This window comes from Lissotriton vulgaris, chromosome 5 (assembly GCF_964263255.1).
Source record: "Lissotriton vulgaris chromosome 5, aLisVul1.2, whole genome shotgun sequence".
NCBI classification, from domain to species: Eukaryota; Metazoa; Chordata; class Amphibia; order Caudata; family Salamandridae; genus Lissotriton; species Lissotriton vulgaris.
The window spans coordinates 824061364-824083697 of record NC_141693.1 but is presented as its reverse complement, the minus strand read 5'-3'; the positions used below and the strand labels follow the sequence as shown (position 1 = coordinate 824083697).

The 22334-nt window shown below is 44.3% G+C and overlaps 1 protein-coding gene across 1 annotated transcript in view; it reads left to right on the top strand.

The window, feature by feature from the left end:
• Positions 1–22334, top strand: part of LOC147711652 (polyunsaturated fatty acid 5-lipoxygenase-like) — a 977760-nt gene that overhangs the window by 842712 nt on the left and 112714 nt on the right. The gene's annotated exons all lie outside the window — the stretch shown is intronic.

Genomic DNA, 22334 nt, shown 5'->3' with positions numbered 1-22334 from the left:
CATTTAAGTACTGTAAGAACGTCGAATATGCACTGCGTGAATTACATTCAACTCACACCCATGTTTAAAGAGCAATATGTGATAGAGTTTCTAATTATAAACTTCCCACACCCAACAAAATCAAAATACCCAGCACCACGATCACCACAACCATCCCCACGGACCCCTCCCCCCCTACTACCTCAGAGGCAGCGCAAAACAGTACTACGGACCTTTCCAAAATAATATATCTCCTCAACAGTACACTCGCTCAATCTTCAAATATGTGGCAACCAAACTCGAACATCAACAATAATGTACACAACGCTAAGACTACCGGTGAAATACTATACACAATTCACTATAGAAATCAAAAACTTTTCTGTGCGTACATATACCATTGATACGTGTAGTGTACTGAATAGTGGACGCAGCCATATTATCTCAGACACTGGGGAATATTACGGTCATGTACCTGTGTTCACCCCCTCCTTTGAAACAGAAGCAGAGTGGGCTAGTCCAACGTAAACAACGTCAACATAAGACTATAAATAATTAGGCTATGCCTTGGGCGTGGTTCACTTCTGCAAAGAGAAGAGACTGCGCCGCAGCGAAGGTCCCCACCCTGCCACGTGGCTGCCGCCATGACCGCGTGCTTCCTCGAAACAGGCCGATTACAAACTCAGCACCACACCACCGCAGACTTATGTCTGTACCGACTAGTGGTTTCCATCGACACTGCGGACAGCAGGGTTCACAACTTGAATTCAACTTTGGATCTAAATTTGTCTTCAGTAGCTGTGCTGAGAACTGCCTTCAATCTATTCTGCGGTCAGTAGAGTTGACAACTTGATACCAGTTGTGCATCAGCACTACAGAAAACATTGAATTCAGTCTTGATTTATTTAAAACAGAGACAATTGCACTATGTCGTCAGATTTTGTTAAAGTTTGAACAGTAGGAAATTCAGCCTTCATTGATTTAATACTGAGACAATTACGGACAGCATGCAAGTTAGCCTTGATTTATGAAAGGAAGAGTCAATTTTATTAATGGATGCCACAAAAAATGTTCATCTATGTCTGTACTAAGTACTACCTTCAAGTGAACACTGCGATAAACAGAGTTCACCACTTGATACCAGAAGCGGTGAAGCACCACAATGAACATTGAATTCATTCTCAAAATATTGAAGACAGAGACAATTCTACTATGTCGTGACATTTTGTTAACGTGTGTGTCAAAAAAGCATTCGTCGATGTTTCTGTGGACTCTTGCCAAATTTTACTCTGCCGACAGCAGGGTTCACAACTTGAATTCAACTTTCCATCTACACTACGAACAGTAGGGAGTTCAACCTTGATTTATGTAATGTAGAGACAATTCTACTGTATATGTTCAGATTTGTTTTACATAAGTCACAAAAATCATTCATCGATATCTGTTCTGACAACTGCCTTCGATCTACATTGTGAGGTCTCACGATTCAGGTGGAATGGCGATTGCACATGAGGTATTCCAATAGGCAAGAGACATTGTACCCGTGCAACCCGCCTGAACCACGAATCATCACAGGGTGGGCACACGCTGAGTTCTTCAGGTACCACTAACTCACTGCACCACAAGTCATGTCCACATGGCCTTACTAAGGCATATTTCACTAGGCAAAAAACATTGCTCCCAGTGCGGCCTGCCCGGACTATGCTTCATCGCAGGTTACGTATCCACTCAGTCCCAAAGGTACCACTGACTCAGTGCACCATAATACATCATCATGTGGCCATATTCAAGCAGAATTAAATAGAGAAAAGACATTGGTCAGAATGCGGCCCCCCTTTACCACTCATTATCGTAGGGTACGTTAAAGCTCAGCGCCAAAGATACTACTAACTCAGTGCACCATAAAACATCGTAAAGAAAAGTGAACAGTTTTATGTCACAGTGAGGCATACTGTCACTTTTAAATGGAATTCATGCAGAATTCAATCGACAAAAGACATTACTTCAATTACTGTGCCTCCCCCTCCCGACCACACACCATCGCAGGGTACGTAGAAGCTCAGCGCCAAAGGTACTACTAACTCAATGCACCAGAAATCATCGCCACTTGACTGTATTGAATGAGATGACTTATTCAGAAGAAAATATATCATAGGTTTTGGAGATATACTTCAACTTACTTCTGTGAATGGACAACCAATATTTATTAGAAAACTTGATTTTAAAGACTTTGCTACCAGTGCGTCCTGCTTGGACCACGCATCATTGCAGACTCCACAGAACTTTGTTGCTTAAGGTGCCACTAACTCTTTCCACCACTTATTATCGCTGTGTGCACACACACAAAATTACCAATACTGTGCAGCTCTAATCAATGTCACGTAGTCGTGGGCTCTTGCTAACCGCTGCCTCCTGCCTACACTGCGGTCATCCGAGCTTACAATTAATTACACTGTTGATTTTTTATTTGCAGACTACAATACCAAACTAAGTATAACATTTATCAAAACCTATACAATATCCCTTTATTATGCTTCCTTTAACAACTTTTTTAATATCACATATAGATTTTATTGAATAATAAATTTCATGCTGCAAGTGCAAAGGTACTCTTAATGATAGTCTACACTGTGGATAGCATAGGTCACAATTTGAACCTCACTTTTTCTTCATTGGAAACCTGAATTTCTATTTTGGAGACAAAAATGGCTACACCACTGGAAGAATCATCTGTTTCTGATAATTTTATTGCTGAAGAATTCATAACCATCAATAGCACTTTTCCCCCCCTCAATATACGTACAATCCAGTATGCAACATTCAATTCTTTGAGTGCAGCCCGTTCAGACCACACATCATCGCAGGATGAGCACACGCTAAACACCAGACATACCACTAACTCAGTGCACCATAAATAATCACCACAAGCCTTTATTAACGCAAAATTCTGTAGTAAAAAAAATATGTATCCCAGTGCGGCCTATCCGGACCACGCATCATTGCAGGTTACGTATACGCTCAGTCCCAAAGGTACTACTAACTCAGTGCACCATAATTCAACACCACTTGGCCGTAATCAGGCAGAATTGAACTGATTCTTCATTCATTATGTATAAAGTGCAGTAGCAAATAAAATAACCTCTCTCAAACCTACACAAAATCGCCACTTGCCCTTACTAAGCCAGAATTCACAAGACAAAAAACATTACTATAAGTGCGTCCTGCCCAGTCCATACATCATCGCAGGCTCCACAGAACCTTGTTATTTCGGGTACCACTAACTCAGTGGAAACCAAAATAGGTATAACACCTTTTTTTATATCACTTCTAGATTTAATTGAATAATCAAATGCACGCTGCATACATGTTCGATCTTTCACTTCCACTATTATTGCTGATGATGCACTCCACCCTAAGATGTACACTGAGGACAGCAGGGTTTACAACTTCAATTGACCATTGCATCTACACTATTGACAGTACTAAATTCAACCTTGATTTATTTAAATGCAGAGACAATTATACTATATGTATTCAGATTTTGTTAAAACAAGTGAAAGAAAGCATTGTTCTATAACTGTTCTGACTACTAGCTTCCATATACACTGTGCACAGTAGGGTACACAAGTTGAATTTATCTTTTCATCTACCCTACAGACACATTAAATTAATTTAAAGCAGAGAAAAAAATAGTGCTTTTGCACTGCTAGTATGCGCAAGCTCCTTCAATCGTTGCATTATGTGAACTATGCTAACAAAGAATGTAGAAAATTGCGGCAAAATGTACCTCCACCACCGGCAATAGCAAGTAACTCTGGGACATCACCTTCAACATAGCCACCAGACATATGTCCCCATTTTGAGAAAGTTAGAATGCACTATGTGAAATGCAATTGTTAAATTTGTTATGGGGGGCAATCAGTAGACCTAGTTTACAGAGCAATTGATAACCATCAATGGTATTTTTTTTCCCCCATCAAAGTTCATATAGTCCAGTATGCAACAGTGAATGGTTTGAGTGCAGCCCGCTCAGACCACGCATCATCGCAAGGGGAGCACATGATAAACACCACACGTACCACTAACTCAGTACACCGTAAATAATCCCCACGTGCCCTTGTTAAGGCAAAATTCGATAGTCAAAACACATTTTTACCAGAGCGGTCTGCCTGAACCACGCATCATCGCAGGCTCCACTTAAACCGCACCTACTTCAGTGAGCCACAACTCATGAACCCTTTACAATAGAATGTTCTGTACATTATTTCATATACAATATTCCTACCTTTGTACAACAGAATATTTTAACAAAACAAGGGGTAACCCTGTGTCCCTCAGAACCTGGGTATTGGTAGTTAAACAAACAATTGGTTCTGTCGGGTAGGACAAATCGTTTTGAGAAATGCTTGCATATACTAGCATTTCTCAAAGCGACAGAACCAATTGTTTGTACAACAGAAGTCATAAACCATTATGATTAAATATCTGTATATGATATCATGATTACTATTCTACTTGTTACCAACAACAACCTAATAAAATGGAGTCGAGCACACGTGCCCGTACCCACTTCAACTATCTATCTGTCTCCGTGTATTTATTGTGTTCGTAAAATGCTGCTCCTCCGCCTTACCACTTTATATTGTGCTATAAATAGCGTATGCAACCAACTTACCTGTGACAGTCAGTGTGGGCTATTTTTTTTGTTTTTTTTTAAGTATATTTATATAGCGCAAAATCAACCCAAAACTATACCAGCTATTTACACGAGCACCATATTTACAATACATTTTCAGGCACGCGTACATTATGCCATTACTCTACAATAACAGGATGTGCATGCAACTCCGAGACTCGAACACTGATTTTCAGCATCAAGTTATAGAGTGTACCTGAATGACCACATACATATAAAAATTAGCTGCCCTTCATGTGCCAAAAACTACAACTTAAACCTTTCACAGCCCTGTATTACTACAGCTACAACACTCCACTGAATGTACAACAAACATGCATAATCACAGAAATGCGTCATGTTTACCATCTTTTATGTATGCAACTATAAACGAATATAGAGTCACTGATACCCCGTACCTTCCATGTTGGCCAAGTTGTGGAAATTGTACAGATATAATGACAAATTTGCTTTTTAAGACCCAGGTGACGTCAGCACCACAAAACGGACACCTGAATACCTTAATTTCTCATATAGCTCACGACGGGACCACGCCCATAGCTCTGAAGTCATGGTTCAGAGCCTCAGGCAGCATCAGGCCAGCCCACTTCACTTACGCTTCCAGGAAAACACAACAACGCTACATAGCCCAGATTTCCATTTTAGTGATTTCTTAGTTCCAGGTCTAGTTGTTAGAATGGCACACACACTCCCTCATGGCTGGTGTACACCCACACCACACCCATCCAACGCATCTGTCACTACACCAGTAACCCTACCTATAAAAAAGACGGGCGCATGTGCTCTATGCCATTTTAGAGTTGCTCCCATCGCAAACGCTGTGATGGCCCGTCCTGGTGGTTCGGACGACTCATGTAGGCCCGAACCACCAAACAGTGGGCCCACCACCACGTGCGTGGCCTCTTTGGTCACTGCGTTCGTGGTACCGGAAGGACTGAGCGGGTGAAGAACCTGCGATGTTGATGATGGGAGTACGAGTATGTCGTTAGCCATACCGATATCAAGACTCGGCACCATATGTGAGACTTCTTAGTGGCAGATCGGTACTACATGATGTAGAAGGTGTCCTGTCCACAAAAAGGTGAACAGTGAGGCCTGGGTGCTCATTGGAGGGAGTCGATGGGGCGCAGCAGACTGGATACAATATTATGTCACATATTATGATGTAATATGTGACATCATCAGCAGTGCATTGCGGGGGCGTGAGTTATGGTTAGCTGAACTAACTATAACAGGGGAATTTCTATGGTTTTGTACAAGTGAAATGTCCAACCAACTATAACATGCCTCAAACCTATGTTTTTTTTAGTGAATTTCTAAGGTTGTTTAAATGCTAATTTCTAACTATAACGTGCCTGAAACCTATGGATTTTTCATTGAATTTCAATGTTTTTTTAATGCTAACTTTTAATTATAATGTTCATTTAACCTATAGTTTTTTCCAACACCCAAGAAGGACACAGCACCCACTGCCACAACCCTCAGGACCTCCCCCCGTACCACCCCTCTCCCTACTACCACGGAGGCAGTGCAGAACAGGACAGCGAACCCTCCAAAAACGGCATGGTCCCTCAGCCAAATAATAGCTCAATGTTGGGAAATGTGGCAATCAATTTTTCAGGAAATTTAGATTTTTTTTTAAATACTAATTTCTAACTTTAATGTTCCGGAGAACTATTTTTTTGTGAATTTAAGAGGGTATATTTCTAATCATAAAGTTCAAAAAAACTGTTTTTCTCAGCAATTTTGATTTAAAAAAAAATATTTTGTAACTTTAATATCCTAAAAATTGTTTTTGTAATTTTGTATTTATTATTTAAACTATATAATGTCTTCTTGTTTTTAAAATATTAAACGACTACATACAGTACGAAAGGGAACCCAGCCCAGAGCCACATCTGAAGACCAACACATGGCATAGACCTATTGATCAAGCAGCTCCAACACCCAAGAACGCCACAACACCCACCACCACCCCAGGACCCCCCTCCCTCTACCACCGAGGCAGCGCAGAACAAAACAGCAAACTTTACAAAAACAGCATGGCCCCTCAACCACACAAAAGCTGAATATTGGGACAGATGTGAACAAACTATATGTGAAGGAAGCAATTCACCCATGAATAACAATGCACACAATGCAAAGTGAAGCGGTGATGTGGTGGACACATCTCAGTATGCACAACACACACCTCTCCATGTGCACAAATACTACTGATGCGTGTAGTGTTTTGGACAGTGGAACCAATCATTGTTACATCAAACACTAGGGAAGATCTCAGTCATGTAGCTGTGTCGTCCCCCCTGTAAGCATAAGCATAACCGGAGTGGGCTGGTCAGACGTACACCACTTCAGCGTAAGAGTGTGAATAAATAGGCCAGAGCTCTCGATGGCTTCTGCCACACAGCCCCCAACGGCTAAGCATCGTGGAATTATGTCTGTACAAACTACTGCCTTCAATATACACTGCAGACAGCAAGGCTCACAATTGAGATCGAGTCGCAATTGCTGACACAGTCCAGTAGGTAACAGACATTGCTCAAGTCAACAACACATGGCTGTGGACCCTTCCTCACCGCTGCCTCCAGCCTACACTGCTGTGAGTAGGGCTCACAATTGTAATGACCGGATTCTCAGACCAAGAATCAGCCACTCACCTAGATACAACAAACCCGGCCAAAATGTAACACCATCCCTTCCCGGACCCTATTTACAATGATTCCTGAGTACTTACCCGGGAATGGGGAACTCACAATATACAAGCTTATATCATCAAAAAACACTGCTAGATCTAAGGGATTACTAAGAATAGTCACTAATAAATACGGAATTCCATGTCTCATCCTATGATCTTACCTGATAGCCCGCGACAATCTGGCCCGGACTATTCTACCCTCCTTCTCATAGTGGAGAGCAGCTCACTCTACCACACCAACCACAATTTGTGTTCTCATTATTATTATTATTATTATCATATTTAAGTTTATAAAGCGCACAGCTACCCAGAGGTTTCCCGGCGCTAAGGACCAGATTAAGGAGGAGAGCAAACTGAAAGATAAGGAGGCAGATTATTGGTTGAATAACCACGTTTTAACCTCTCTGCGGAACCTGAGGTAGCAAGATTCAGTACGCAGAGATAGGGGAAGAGAGTTCCAGAGGGAGGGTGCCAGACAGGAGAACGAACGACCACCCATTCTGGCTCTTTTAACTCTTGGAACCTGAAACCTATGCTGATTGGATGAACGAAGAGTACAGGTTGGGCAGTTCTGATGAACCAAAGTACTAAGGTAGGGTGGGGCCCGACCTGCATAGATTCTGTGCATAAAGCAGAGAGCCTTGAATTTCGTGCGGCTTTCAATACGGAGCCAATGCAAGTTACGAAGGGATTTAGAAGTAGAGGATTTGTTGGGGAGTTTGCAGAGCAGCCGAACAGGCATGTTCTGGACTGTCTGTAGTTTACGGGTCACCTCTTTGGAAGCCCCCAGGAGAAGGATGTTGCCGTAGTTCAGTCTAGAGGTGATTAGGGGCTGGACTACGGTTTTCTGTGTCTCCTGAGAAAGCATCCAAATGATCTTTCGGAGCCACTTGATGATGGTGATGCAGGTAGAGGAGGTTTTATTCACGTGGTGCTTCATGGAAATTTGGTCGTCAAAAATGATGCCAAGATTATGTGCTGTTTTGGAGGGAACGGGGAGGGTGCCCATTTGCGTGGGCCAATGTTGGGGCCCCCACAGAGTAGTGTTCTGGCCAAACAAGAGGAGCTCTGTTTTCCCCCGTTCAACTTTAATTTGTTTGCGTGCATCCACGTGGCGATGTTATTAAGCCCTACACAGAGGGAAGAGGGGGTGGAGTGGGATCTCATCAAAAGAGAGTAGATGGTCTGGGTATCATCGGCATATGAGTAAATGGTTAACCCAGCTTGTTCCGCAATTGTAGCCAAGGATCTGACATACAAGTTAAAAAGTAAGGGGCTCAAAATGGAGCCCTGGGGAACACCATACGCCGATTTATATGCTTGAGAGGCTGAGGAAGGGGAGTAGACTTGGAAAGTGCGGTCATTAACGCCCTATCTTGAGCGATCTCACTACACACCATCCCCAATTGGTGCTCTTACTAATGCCCTATCTTGAGCAATCTCATTACACACCAATCCCAATTGGTGTTCTCATTAACACCCTGGTTTTTTTTGTTTTTTTTTATAGACCTTTATTTCACCATTCTGCAAGGACACAGCTACTGGCCTACAACCCGGTGGGCTGGCCGCAACGATTTGAAAATTAACACCCTATCTTGAGCGATCTCACTGTCCTATTAATACCTTCTGCTCTCTCTCTCTCTATTGGGAAGTTTTTAAGTATCTAATATTTACTGGGAGTATCTTCTATCTCATATAAATTGTTATCCCTCATGTGATAGATAGGAAATCCGATCCTCTCACACGCAAGAACTGCCAAATTGTTTCACTTAAGAATTATTCCCTGACATAGAACTCATATCAATCTCCCGCATCAGTTACCTGTAGGAAGATAATCGCCCATCTTTCCATACGCTGGCACCTGGCAGTAAAGAAAGGTTAGCTTTATCATAGAAACAATACTCAAGTATGTGTGTTCGTTACAAACTGGGGTCCCTTTATTACACAATAACAGACAAAGAAAACATTATATTATAAAGTCACAATACTACCTAACAATGTAAGCATAGCCTGAAAAGTAAAGGAAAGAGTTAGTATAGATGCATACTATTATAGCAGGACAGACTTCACCTTATAATTACGGAGTCCGGTTCTAGATGTCATCTGGGTCCCTCTCTCGTCTGTGCCTTGGCTCATCTCAGATTCTACTCTGCACCCACGGATACACTTCTGCACCGCTATGCCCCTTCAAAGCACTGGAACCCTTCTCTCGTCTTCTTCTTCTCTGTGTCTCAACTCTGCACCGATAACTTTGCACTGGCTTCCTCTCCCCCACGAACTGTCTTCACCTCCAGACTTCAATCTAATGATATAGTTTCAGCCGCTTTGGAAACCATCTGTTCGACTATCTTCTTCACTCTGATTGTTCTAACTCCGACGCTTAACTATCTCCAACTGCTCTAACAGACTGACTCACGCTATAACTTCGGTCTCTCCAAAAGATCATCAGCCTTCGATCGTTCCAAACTCTAACTGTTATCTGCAACTCCAACTGTCAACTGCCAACTGCCTATTGCCTGCTTCTCCTCTCTACACCTCGATAATATAAAGAGCTCTTCGTTCATGGAAATTTCCAGACAGTAACCTGCCGCCCACCTGATTCCTGTACGAGGCTCCGGGCCTCCGACGCTCCCACAGTGGACAGCTGCTGTTTCGTCTAAAACCTGAGCTCTGCTTACATTCCTCCGATAAGGGCCAGCTCTGACCGGTTCCTCTCCAGTGAACAACAGCTCATAACTAAAACATCACTCTTGACCGACAAGCGCCTCGAGCAGCCGAGGCAGAAAGGAAAATTGAGTCTCTCTTGTTTGGGCCTTGTAGGCCCGAAAAAGATGAAAGAGAAGCATAGCTCTATCAAGATACATAGGCAAGCCCTACCAATAGGTAATATGATGTCAGGAATAAAGGATCTACCCTCTAATATAGGCCTTCTGGCCCGAAAGTGATGAAAGGGCATGTTATTATGCCAAAGTCAGTAGGCTAACCCTAAGGATAGGACGAAAATAGGGATATATCCACTATACTAAGATGGTAGTAGACTAAAGTCACCATCACTCAGAAATAGGACAAAATATCCGGTCACTACATTCTACCCTTGACTTTTGTCGACTAACATCTATCAAACTGAGCGAACATCTTATGAAGAATATTAAGAAACAAAACTAACAGACCTAGATATAGTGTGTGGTCTAAAAATTTGAATTTAGGAAGGGACACATTGAATGCAACAACAAATAGCAACTAAAATAGAAATAGCAATCAAGATACCCCCCCAACACTTGACGCAGGGAGTGCAAATCGGGAAACCAATTGAAAAGCCAATCAAACCACCCTTGATCTATATGTTGCTAACTTCTTCAGTTAATTCATGAAGTTTATCAATATGGGACTGGATGGATTTGGAATGGTCCGATAAATTAAAACAACAAAGGCCCTCAAAATCTGAGCAGCCATGACCATGTTTAAGTTAAAGGTAATCTATTGCAGCTCTATTTTGTAAATGGCTCTACGCTCACCTTGAGCATCTAATAAAAGGTCAGATAAAACAACAGAAGTATGGTTAATAGACTTCACCATCCAGCAAGCTAATTTTCCGATTGATTTAGCATTGTATACAGATAATGCAGGAACGACTAAAATAGAAAAAGCTAAACTAAGATACTCAGATTTAGAGAATAAGTGTAAAGAGGAATCACAATTGGCTTTCAATGATGGGGCATCATGTGTAGTTTGGGAAATTACATTAGGATGTGAAGAAAACATTAATAAACTAAATCTGGTAATAACACAAGGACCTCCAGTAATATTTGCAGGAATATAGGGCCAAGACGAATTGCCACATGAAAATAGCCATCCAGAAGGTAAGCACCATACGATAGTGACTAGGGGTAACTAAAAGACGCCTACAAGTCATATTATTTCTAACAGAAGTACATGATTTAGATAGTCTTTCAAAACATAGAGTTCTTTCATGGGCAGTAAATGAAGTGGCATTTTTCAGTCTTAATTGAACGCACTTGCCTATGATTCTAGGATCACATGAAAAAGCAAAGATCACCCTCGGTAATATTGTAGGTTATTGTTTGGGAATTCAAAGGGGGCTGTAAATCAGGCAAAACCGTGCATAGAGCACAGTAATCATAGGCCGCAAAATCACTAAAAATTACATTGGGATGAGCATTCGATAAATAAAAAATATGGGCAAGTGTCTCCATGGAAGCTGAGACAGCAACCAAGGAATTATTCCAGTCCTGGGGGCTCTCCCGTCTCTCGGCGCAGCAAGCCAAAAGGAGTCCAGCGACGACACTTCCGACAGCAGCAGTCCAAACGATGGTCTAGGAGAACGGGATCAAATACAGGTATTATTCATTCTCGCAAATAACATTTATCAGCTGGGACTGCTTCCCAGCTATCTTGCCCTGGCATCATTGCTAGGACAGTATTGTCCTGACGTTTGGAATTATTTCGGCCTGTTCAGGGGGATTTTTAGGTGACTGAACCCACACTCTCGCTCTGGGATTATCAGTGGAGCAAAACCCTTTTTTCCTCGTACAGATAACAGAGGTGGGCAGTACCTTTTTGAATCTCACCACTGAAAACGGGCATAATTAGCAATTGAGCAACTCGGTCTGCTTTGTGCATTAGTAAATCAGAATCACCACTGTTTAATAGGATCACTTTAATCTCTCCTTGATAATCACTGTCAATGACACCTCCGAGCACCTGGACACCTTTTAAAGCCAAGCCAGATCTCGGGGCAATTAATCCAAAACTTCCAACGGGTATTTGGATACCAATGCCGGTCTCCACAATAGTAATGTATTCTTTCTTTAAAGTAATGGTGTTTATAGAATGCAAGTCCAGGCCTGCAGAGCCTGGGGTTGCTCTGCATGGAGCAAAGGCTCCAGGGGAAATTTCCCAATACATCACTGTACTCTCCACTGTGTTAGGTTTAGCATCAATAGCTGGAGGAAATAAACGCATTAATGGAGAAGCAGAATTCAAATAAGAACGATTATTCTAAATTAACAATGCATCAAACAAATGATCTCTCCAGTTCTTATAGTTGTCATTTGATAACCTACGTAATTGATCTTTCAGCAAACCATCCATTCTCTCCACAAGGCCTGCTGCCTGTGGATAATAAGGTATATGAAACACCCATTCGATATTTTTCTCCACACAAAATTCCTGCACTAGTCTGCCTTTAAAATGATATGCGTTGTCAGATTGTATTTGAAGAGGAACACCATAGTACAACATGATTAACTCTAACGTTTTAATGGTATTTGTCTGAGTAGCTCTCTTACAGGGAAAGGCCACTAAAAGACCACTGAAAGTGTCTACAACTGTACAAACATATTGACAATTTTTACTCATGGGAAGAGGACCTATATAATCTATTTGCCAAATCTGTGCAGGGGATTTTCCTCGATGTAATTGACCTCTTACAATTTGGGGCACTTCTCGCTGTCTAGAATGCTGACATATGGGGCAATGAAGTATAACGTCTTTAATCAAATTGAGAGGAATATAAATTCCTCGGTCAGCAGCCCACCTGCTAGTGATTCTTTCTCCAAAATGTCCTGACTTCTGGTGGGCCCATTTCGCCAACCCCGCCAAATCAAAATCTTGTTTGTCCACCATTGCCTAAGAAATTTTACATTTCTCATCTGCAATTTGGTGAAAAAGTTTGTCAAGGGTGTCTACGTGTGTGTGTGCATCAACATGAAAAACTGTCATGTTACTCTGAGGAAGTAGTTCCCAAATCTCTTGCCATAAATGTTTAACCCAAAGTTCCTTAGAATGCAGTTTCCAGTCATGGGAATGCCATGTGGGTAACCAAACCGCTAGACCATTAGCAGTGGACCAAGAATCAGTAAAAATATGACATGTACCAGGCAGTTCTTGTTTCAAAACTTGATAAACAGCATATAGTTCAGCAAATTGACTACTCTTTCCTTCACCTGTGGTACTTAGCAATTTCTGTGTGATCAGATTGTAGGATACTGCCTTCCAATGCCTCTTCTCTCCAATATACCTCGCTGAACCATCCGTAAACCACACATTTTTTCTGTCCTCCATGGTAAGCATGGGCGGAAAATCCGTTACGCTCGCGGATTTTGCGGATTTTTGGGAAATTCGCAATCCGCGAGATTTGCGAACTTCCCGCAAAATCCGCAAATTCGCACGCAGCGGATTTTTTTTGCGGCTCGCGTCGTTGGTGATACAATTTTTGCGGCGTGCGGCGTTTATCATCGTTTGCCGAGTTGTTTTTCTCGATATTTTGCGAGTGCTGCGCCATTTTGGATCTTGCTGTGTGATCCCGCGGGAATTTGGCGAGCGCGATTACGTCATCGCGGCTTGCCAACTTGCACAGCGAGACTTTGCCAACGCGAGTACGGCGAGATCACGTCTCGCGGTACTTCGCAATTGCGAGATTTGAGATGCGGCGAGCAGCAACAATCTCGCAGAAGCGAAAATATCAAATATGCAATTCTGCACAAGAAATCCACCAGCAAGCAGCATAAACCTTCTTGAAATGATGATTTTTATCTGAATAACTCCTTAGGTTGACATTTGCCTGCACTTTTTTAGCGAGGAGTCCATTTTGGGGAGGGGGGGAGGGGGGTGGGAGGAAGGAAGTGCCCCACAGTCTTCAACTTCCTGTTCCTGTCCAGCAGGCTCCTCCCAGTGCTTTGTCCATCTCCTGGTCACTTTTCATTTGGATCTGGAGCTGGAAGGATTACTTTTTGTGGATGCTGCTGGATATTTGGATTTGAGGCCTTTTTGACTTTCTTTGGATCACTGTTGGATTAGTAAGTTTGTTTGGGGCATTACAGTTGCTGCAACTAAAATTTTGGAATTTTCGATTTTTGGGCTGTTTTGGGGCCTTTTGCCCAGGGGTACTCAGTGGTGGGTGGACTGAGTCTTTCTGTGGGTTGTCTTGAACTTAAACATCATGGAGGGCATGGATGGATTGGGATTGTGCTGATTTTTCAGTGATTTTCGTTTTTTGGGCCTGTACTTGTGGCCTTTTCACCAGGGGTATTTGAGTCTAGCATGGGCCTAGTCTTTCTGTGGGCTGTCTTGAACTTAAACATCATGGAGGGCATGGATGGATTGGGATTGTGCTGATTTTTCAGTGATTTTCGTTTTTTGGGCCTGTACTTGTGGCTTTTTCACCAGGGCAGGGTATTTGAGTCTAGCATGGGCCTAGTCTTTCTGTGGGCTGTCTTGAACTTAAACATCATGGAGGCCATGGATGGAATGGGATTGTGCTGATTTTGCAGTGTTTTTCGATTTTTGGGGGTGTTCATGGGGAGGGACAGGCCATGTGGCTGGTGGCCATTTTGAGTGCTGCTACAGGCACTGGCCATGTGCTGGGAGAGGCAAGTGGCCATTTTGAATGCAGGCTTTGTTGTTAGGCCTGCAACCATTTTGCCTACTTTTCAACCTTCATGCCCAGGCCAGGGTAGTGAGTCTTGCATGGGCCTAGTCTTTCTGTGGGTTGTCTTAAATTTAAACATCATGGAGGGCATGGATGGATTGGGATTGTGCTGATTTTTCAATGATTTTCGTTTTTTGGGCCTGTACTTGTGGCCTTTTCACCAGGGGTATTTGAGTCTAGCATGGGCCTAGTCTTTCTGTGGGCTGTCTTGAACTTAAACATCATGGAGGGCATGGATGGATTGGGATTGTGCTGATTTTTCAGTGATTTTCGTTTTTTGGGCCTGTACTTGTGGCCTTTTCACCAGGGCAGGGTATTTGAGTCTAGCATGGGCCTAGTCTTTCTGTGGGCTGTCTTGAACTTAAACATCATGGAGGCCATGGATGGAATGGGATTGTGCTGATTTTGCAGTGTTTTTCGATTTTTGGGGGTGTTCATGGGGAGGGACAGGCCATGTGGCTGGTGGCCATTTCGAGTGCTGCTACAGGCACTGGCCATGTGCTGGGAGAGGCAAGTGGCCATTTTGAATGCAGGCTTTGTTGTTAGGCCTGCAACCATTTTGCCTACTTTTCAACCTTTATGCCCAGGCCAGGATAGTGAGTCTTGCATGGGCCTAGTCTTTCTGTGGGTTGTCTTGAATTTAAACATCATGGAGGGCATGGATGGATTGGGATTGTGCTGATTTTTCAGTGATTTTCGTTTTTTGGGCCTGTACTTGTGGCCTTTTCACCAGGGGTATTTGAGTCTAGCATGGGCCTAGTCTTTCTGTGGGCTGTCTTGAACTTAAACATCATGGAGGGCAGGATGGATTGGGATTGTGCTGATTTTTCAGTGATTTTCGTTTTTTGGGCCTGTACTTGTGGCCTTTTCACCAGGGCAGGGTATTTGAGTCTAGCATGGGCCTAGTCTTTCTGTGGGCTGTCTTGAACTTAAACATCATGGAGGCCATGGATGGAATGGGATTGTGCTGATTTTGCAGTGTTTTTCGATTTTTGGGGGTGTTCATGGGGAGGGACAGGCCATGTGGCTGGTGGCCATTTTGAGTGCTGCTACAGGCACTGGCCATGTGCTGGGAGAGGCAAGTGGCCATTTTGAATGCAGGCTTTGTTGTTAGGCCTGCAACCATTTTGCCTACTTTTCAACCTTTATGCCCAGGCCAGGGTAGTGAGTCTTGCATGGGCCTAGTCTTTCTGTGGGTTGTCTTGAATTTAAACATCATGAAGGGCATGGATGGATTGGGATTGTGCTGATTTTTCAGTGATTTTCGTTTTTTGGGCCTGTACTTGTGGCCTTTTCACCAAGGGTATTTGAGTCTAGCATGGGCCTAGTCTTTCTGTGGGCTGTCTTGAACTTAAACATCATGGAGGGCATGGATGGATTGGGATTGTGCTGATTTTTCAGTGATTTTCGTTTTTTGGGCCTGTACTTGTGGCCTTTTCACCAGGGCAGGGTATTTGAGTCTAGCATGGGCCTAGTCTTTCTGTGGGCTGTCTTGAACTTAAACATCATGGAGGGCATGGATGGATTGGGATTGTGCTGATTTTTCAGTGATTTTCGTTTTTTGGGGCTTTACTTGTGGCCTTTTCACCAGGGCAGGGTATTTGAGTCTAGCATGGGCCTAGTCTTTCTGTGGGCTGTCTTGAACTTAAACATCATTGAGGGCATGGATGGAATGGGATTGTGCTGATTTTGCAGTGTTTTTCGATTTTTTTGTGGTGTATACCTGAACTGATGTTCCTCTGTCTTCCATTGTTTTTAGGTGCACAAGACTCAAGAGAACCACCAGTGCCAGGAAGAAGTCCTGCAGCGGTGTGTGTGTGCAGCATAACGTCACGCGACGTCACGTCTGGCCTCAGACAACTCTACAATTCGTGCAACTGCGGCCTGCTGTCTGACCTGCTCTGAAGAAGATGGCCCCAAAAAAAGTTCTCCGTAGCTCCTCTAGCAAGAAAGTTGCTAGTAAGGAGCAGAAGAAGCAAGTTACCAAGGAGGCTGGTGTACCACCTGCCACGTTTTTTGGGAGCAAAAAAAAAAGTACGCCTGCAGCAGCAGGATCTGCTGGGGACCAAGCTGGGAGCAGCACCCCTGCTCCATTGGGTTCAGTGCCTCCACCACCACGCCAACTTAAGTCAAAGCCCTTGAGTGCTTCAGAGGCAGTCAGTGTACTTCTCCAATCACCATCGACCAGTGATGTTGGCTCATCGCAAGAAAGTAGCAGCAATGTCCCTGAATCAACACAGGTTGTTGTAACTCATCTGACAAGTGTTGAACAACCACAGCCGCAACAACAACACCATGTGCAAGTACACGCCCAAGTACATGTGGAAGGAGAGGCAGCAAAAGGAGATGCGCAAGCAAAGGTGCATGGAGGTTCACAAGTGCCCACAATAGTTGTTCCTCCCGAAGTAGGGGCACATCAGGAAATCGACAATGAAGCCGAGGTATTGGAAGCCACTCCTCCTGATGATCATTCATTGTCTTCCACATCCCTAGCAAGGAAAAGATCAAGGGGGGTGTCTACATCTTCTTCAAGCCCACCTCCTTCTGATGCAAGTGATCCGTCTTGGGAACCACAACTGCGGTCTGACAGTGAGGCACACCATGATCTGACAAAGGTACCTAAGCGTAAAAGGAAGGTCGTCGAAAAACTCATAGCTATGGATTGTGATGAGGCTCAACAAGAAGTGACAGATACTGCTGGTGATGAAGCCTCTCACGATGACGACGAGCCAGTCATCACAAAGGTCACTGCAGCCCCACCGGGCATGCAGCAAAGAGACATTTTGACCCTATCCCGAGAAGCTGCTGAGCGTGATGATGATGTCGACGAGGAGGCAATGGAAATGGAATCATTAGATTTGGAGTTAAGTAGTACACCAAAACCTACCGCTTCCATATTTCTTCCTCGCAAGAAGGTACCCACCTCGACCTCAATTCGTGGTGGTGAAAGTGCAAAACGTACTGAAGTTCGGCAATCCACATCCTCCACTTCATCTGGCATTAGCAGCAGGACCACCACCACCAGTATCGCCGCCTCCTCCGGCCCCCAAAGACATTTCAAGTCTCCAGTTTGGGACTTCTTTAGTGTTTGCCCAAAAATGGAAAACGTAGCCATTTGTAGCATTTGTAAGCTTCGAGTTGGTCGTGGTAAGCTTGGTTCTAACTATGGTAACGGAGGCCAGAGAGGTCATCTTAAGAGAGCGCACCCTGTCCAATGGTTTCCGCACCTAGAGGCGTTTAAGCAAGCCGGAATTGCACGTAATGAAAACGTTGATTTTTCATCTGATGACGAGGAGGAAGAAGACGATTCAAACACTTCACTTACACCCAGTACCCCTGTCAGCAGCACACCCCATGTGAGGCACACTAAGAGTGTGGGAGAGAGTGAGACATCAATGCGGAAAAGTTCATCAGCGAGCGTAACTGGGTCGAAGATATCATCATCATCCCGTAAATCCTTGGTCCAGGGCAACATTAAAAAGATGTTGTTTACAGAAGCGCAATATGAACGCAACCACCCACTGACGCGTCTGTATAACACTAAGCTGGCTAAAATGCTAGCTCTGGACCTTCTCCCTTTTTCTTTTGTAGAATGGGTTGGTTTTCTAGAATTAGTGGCAGCGCTCTGCCCTAAATGGAAGGTTCCTAGCCGGTTCTATTTTGCCCGAGTTGCGGTTCCAGCACTACATGAAGATGTTCTGAAGGTGATTGGGGCAGCTTTGCAGAAGAGTGCTGTTCACACTATACATCTGACAACAGACATGTGGACCAGTGGCGCAGGCGCTGATTACATGTGCATCACTGCACACTGGGTCTCTTTTTCAGGGGCTAAAGCAAAGCTAAACGCAGGTGTTGACGCGGACATTGTTTTTAAAGCTGCTCGGAAACATGCAACACTAGCCATGTTTGGTTTGGAGAAACGTCACACAGCAGATAACATTTTGGATGTCTTTAACACAAAGGTCCTTAACTGGCTGTCCCCACTAAAACGCCAGGTTGGTTATGTTTCCACGGACAATGGCTCCAATATAGTTAAGGCCATGAGGGACAGTGACTATTTCAGAGTGCCGTGTTTGGCGCACTGTATAAACCTGGTTGTCCAAAAATTCTTGGGTAATAAAGGCAGTGCAGCGTACAGTGTATTGGACACCTGCCGAAAAATGTGCAAGCATTTCAGCCATTCTTTTAAGGCCCGGAAGCAGCTGAGGAGCCTGCTATATCAACGTCAAATGCCAGTGAAAGCACTCATCCAGGAGGTGGTAACACGTTGGAACTCAACCTTCTACATGCTTGAGCGTCTGTATGAGCAGTATAAGGAACTCGATCAATATTTCCTTACAGAGGGTACAGAGGAGCTGAGGATGGGTGCGGCGCAATAGAACATAGTTCAAAGCCTGACACGCATGCTTCGTCCTTTTGAGTTCTTCACGCGTGCAGTCAGCAAGGAGGACTCTAATTTGGGAAAAGCTATCCCATTGTTGTACATGCTGGAGGACCAACTGAAGGAGGTGTGTTCTGTGTTTGAAAAAGATGAAAAAAACCAAGACTCTTTGCTTCTGGCTGAGAAATTATTAGAGCTCCTACAAGGTGATGAACGTCTTAAAAAGATCCACTCAGAAGAGCATTACATTTGTGCTACTATTCTGGATCCACGCTACAAAAAGGCGCTGGCAGGCCAAGCATTCTTTCCTTTTGATGATGAACATGTTCCAAAGTACAAACGTTGATTAGCCTTGTCAGCCAAGAGGTTTGAAAGAGAACGGCTGGAAATTGAAGGAAATGGCAGTACATCAACAGGCCATCCCCAGTCAAAACAATCCACTTCTGCACCTGTGGCTGTGGCACAAGTGACCTCTCAGCCGTTACAGACACCGGCAACCGGATCATCTGCACGAGACACAACAGAAACATTGGAGGCTGAAGAGGATTGGCTAGCTCTGCGTGGGTTTGGTTCTCAAAAGGTCAGAGGCACAGCAAGAGCTAAGCAAAGTGGAGGAACCTTGGATGAGGACCTTGAGTCGATGGTGAAGGACTATCTGAATGACTCAACAGAGGTCTATGTTAATTCTGACCCATTGGCGTATTGGCATGGGAAAAAAGAATTGTGGCCACAGCTCACCAACCTGGCTTTAAACTACTTGTCTTGCCCACTCACAAGCGTGTCTTCTGAACGGGTTTTCAGTGCTGCTGGTGGCATTGTAACTCCCAAAAGGAGCCGCCTCTCGCCCAAAAATGTGGAGAGGTTAACAATGATCAAGATGAATCAGCACCTCATACCACCAGATTTCAGAGTACGAGAAAGCGTGCCGGATGAAGAGGAGTTGGCCAGCAACATAGATGAGGGAATTTCTACTCTGTCAGGTGACACTGAGCTCACCCTGCCTGAATTCGCAGAGTATGATGACGAAGCCTTATTCTTATTCCTGGACCGTGATACCGAGCCCTGAAAATGAGACAACAAATCAATAACTTTCTTTTTCGTCCTTATTCACTTTTATTCCTGTGTGTCTGTCTTTCTTTGTTGTGCACAGTTAATATATTTCAAACTTTAATCAGATAATCACAAAATCAAGCCCATCAGCAGAACTGTCTTCACTGGTTTGCTAATTGATTTGAAGTTGCCGCAGTCTGCATTCCTCAGGTTCACAAGTTCAGAAGAACATGCTCCTCTATCCTCCTCCTCCAGACTCCTATTTCCATCAAACCAGAGGGCTGGTTTACGCCCAATGAAGAAAGACTCAGCACTTGTGGGGGTGTTGTTGTACCTCTTTGCAGGTGAGTTGACGGCTCTGGGACCATTGTTGGGAAGCTCTAATACCGGATAAAAGTGGTTTGGACCAAATCCCAGGCGGAAATTTCGATTGCATTTGCTTTTCAGGAAATCCGTGGTGGCAACCCCGACTTATGGCCTAGCTACGCAGCGCGTTTGGACCGAAGGCCGAGAAATATTGCAAGTATGAGATTTTGCTTTTGGCCTGTTTGGGGGTGTTATGCTTCTTGGCGGGTGGGTTGGCGGGTCTTGGGGCATTCCTGGGAAGGTCTAATACCGTGTAGAAGTGGTTGGGACAAAATCCAGGCCGATTGTTTTTTTGCTATTTCTGACATTTTGCTCACTGTAGCGTTTTCGGGGGCCTGTTTGTGGGGCTTCCTGGTGTTTGTGGGTGCGTTTCGTGGTCTGGGAGCACTGCTGGGACACTCTAATCTTGATTGCATTTGCTTTTCAGGAAATCCGTGATGGCAACCCCGACTTATGGCCTAGCTACGCAGCGCGTTTGGACCGAAGGCCGAGAAATATTGCAAGTATGAGATTTTGCTTTTGGCCTGTTTGGGGGTGTTATGCTTCTTGGCGGGTGTGTTGGCGGGTCTTGGGGCATTCCTGGGAAGGTCTAATACCGGGTAGAAGTGGTTGGGACAAAATCCAGGCCGATTTTTTTTTGCTATTTCTGACATTTTGCTCAATGTAGCGTTTTCGGGGGCCTGTTTGTGGGGCTTCCTGGGTTTGTGGGTGGGTTTCGGGGTCTGGGAGCACTGCTGGCTATGGGTACTTTACTTTGCAAGAGGTTTGAAGCAAATCCATGGATGGCAGAGGGGAGTTAGGGCCTAGCTGCAGAGCGCGCGCGGAGTGTTTTGGGAAATTGGAAAGAAAATGACTAAGTCCCCATTTTTGTACTTTTGCTTTTTGGCAGTTTGGGGGTCTTCTACTCGTTTTCTCCTGGGTTGACGGCTCTGGGGCCATTGCTGGGAAGCTCTAATACCGGATAAAAGTGGTTTGGACCAAATCCCTGGCGGAATTTTTTTTGTGTTTTTGATGACTTGCTTGCCTTTGAGGTGCTCTTAGGGGGGGTTCCGTCTGTTTGTGGGTGAGTTTCGTGGTCTGGGAGCACTGCTGGGACACTCTAATCTTGATTGCATTTGCTTTTCAGGAAATCCGTGGTGGCAACCCCGACTTATGGCCTAGCTACGCAGCGCGTTTGGACCGAAGGCCGAGAAATATTGCAAGTATGAGATTTTGCTTTTGGCCTGTTTGGGGGTGTTATGCTTCTTGGCGGGTGGGTTGGCGGGTCTTGGGGCATTCCTGGGAAGGTCTAATACCGGGTAGAAGTGGTTGGGACAAAATCCAGGCCGATTTTTTTTTTGCTATTTCTGATATTTTGCTCAATGTAGCGTTTTCGGGGGCCTGTTTGTGGGGCTTCCTGGTGTTTGTGGGTGGGTTTCGGGGTCTGGGAGCACTGCTGGCTATGGATACTTTACTTTGCAAGAGGTTTGAAGCAAATCCATGGTGGCAGAGGGGAGTTAGGGCCTAGCTGCAGAGCGCGCGCAGAGTGATTTGGGAAATTTGTGAAAAACTGACAGTCCCCATTTTTGTACTTTTGCTCTTTGGCTGTTTGGGGGTCTTCTACTCGTTTTCTCCTGGGTTGACGGTTCTGGGGCCATTGCTGGGAAGCTCTAATACCGGATAAAAGTGGTTTGGACCAAATCCCAGGCGGAAATTTTTTTGTGTTTTTGATGACTTG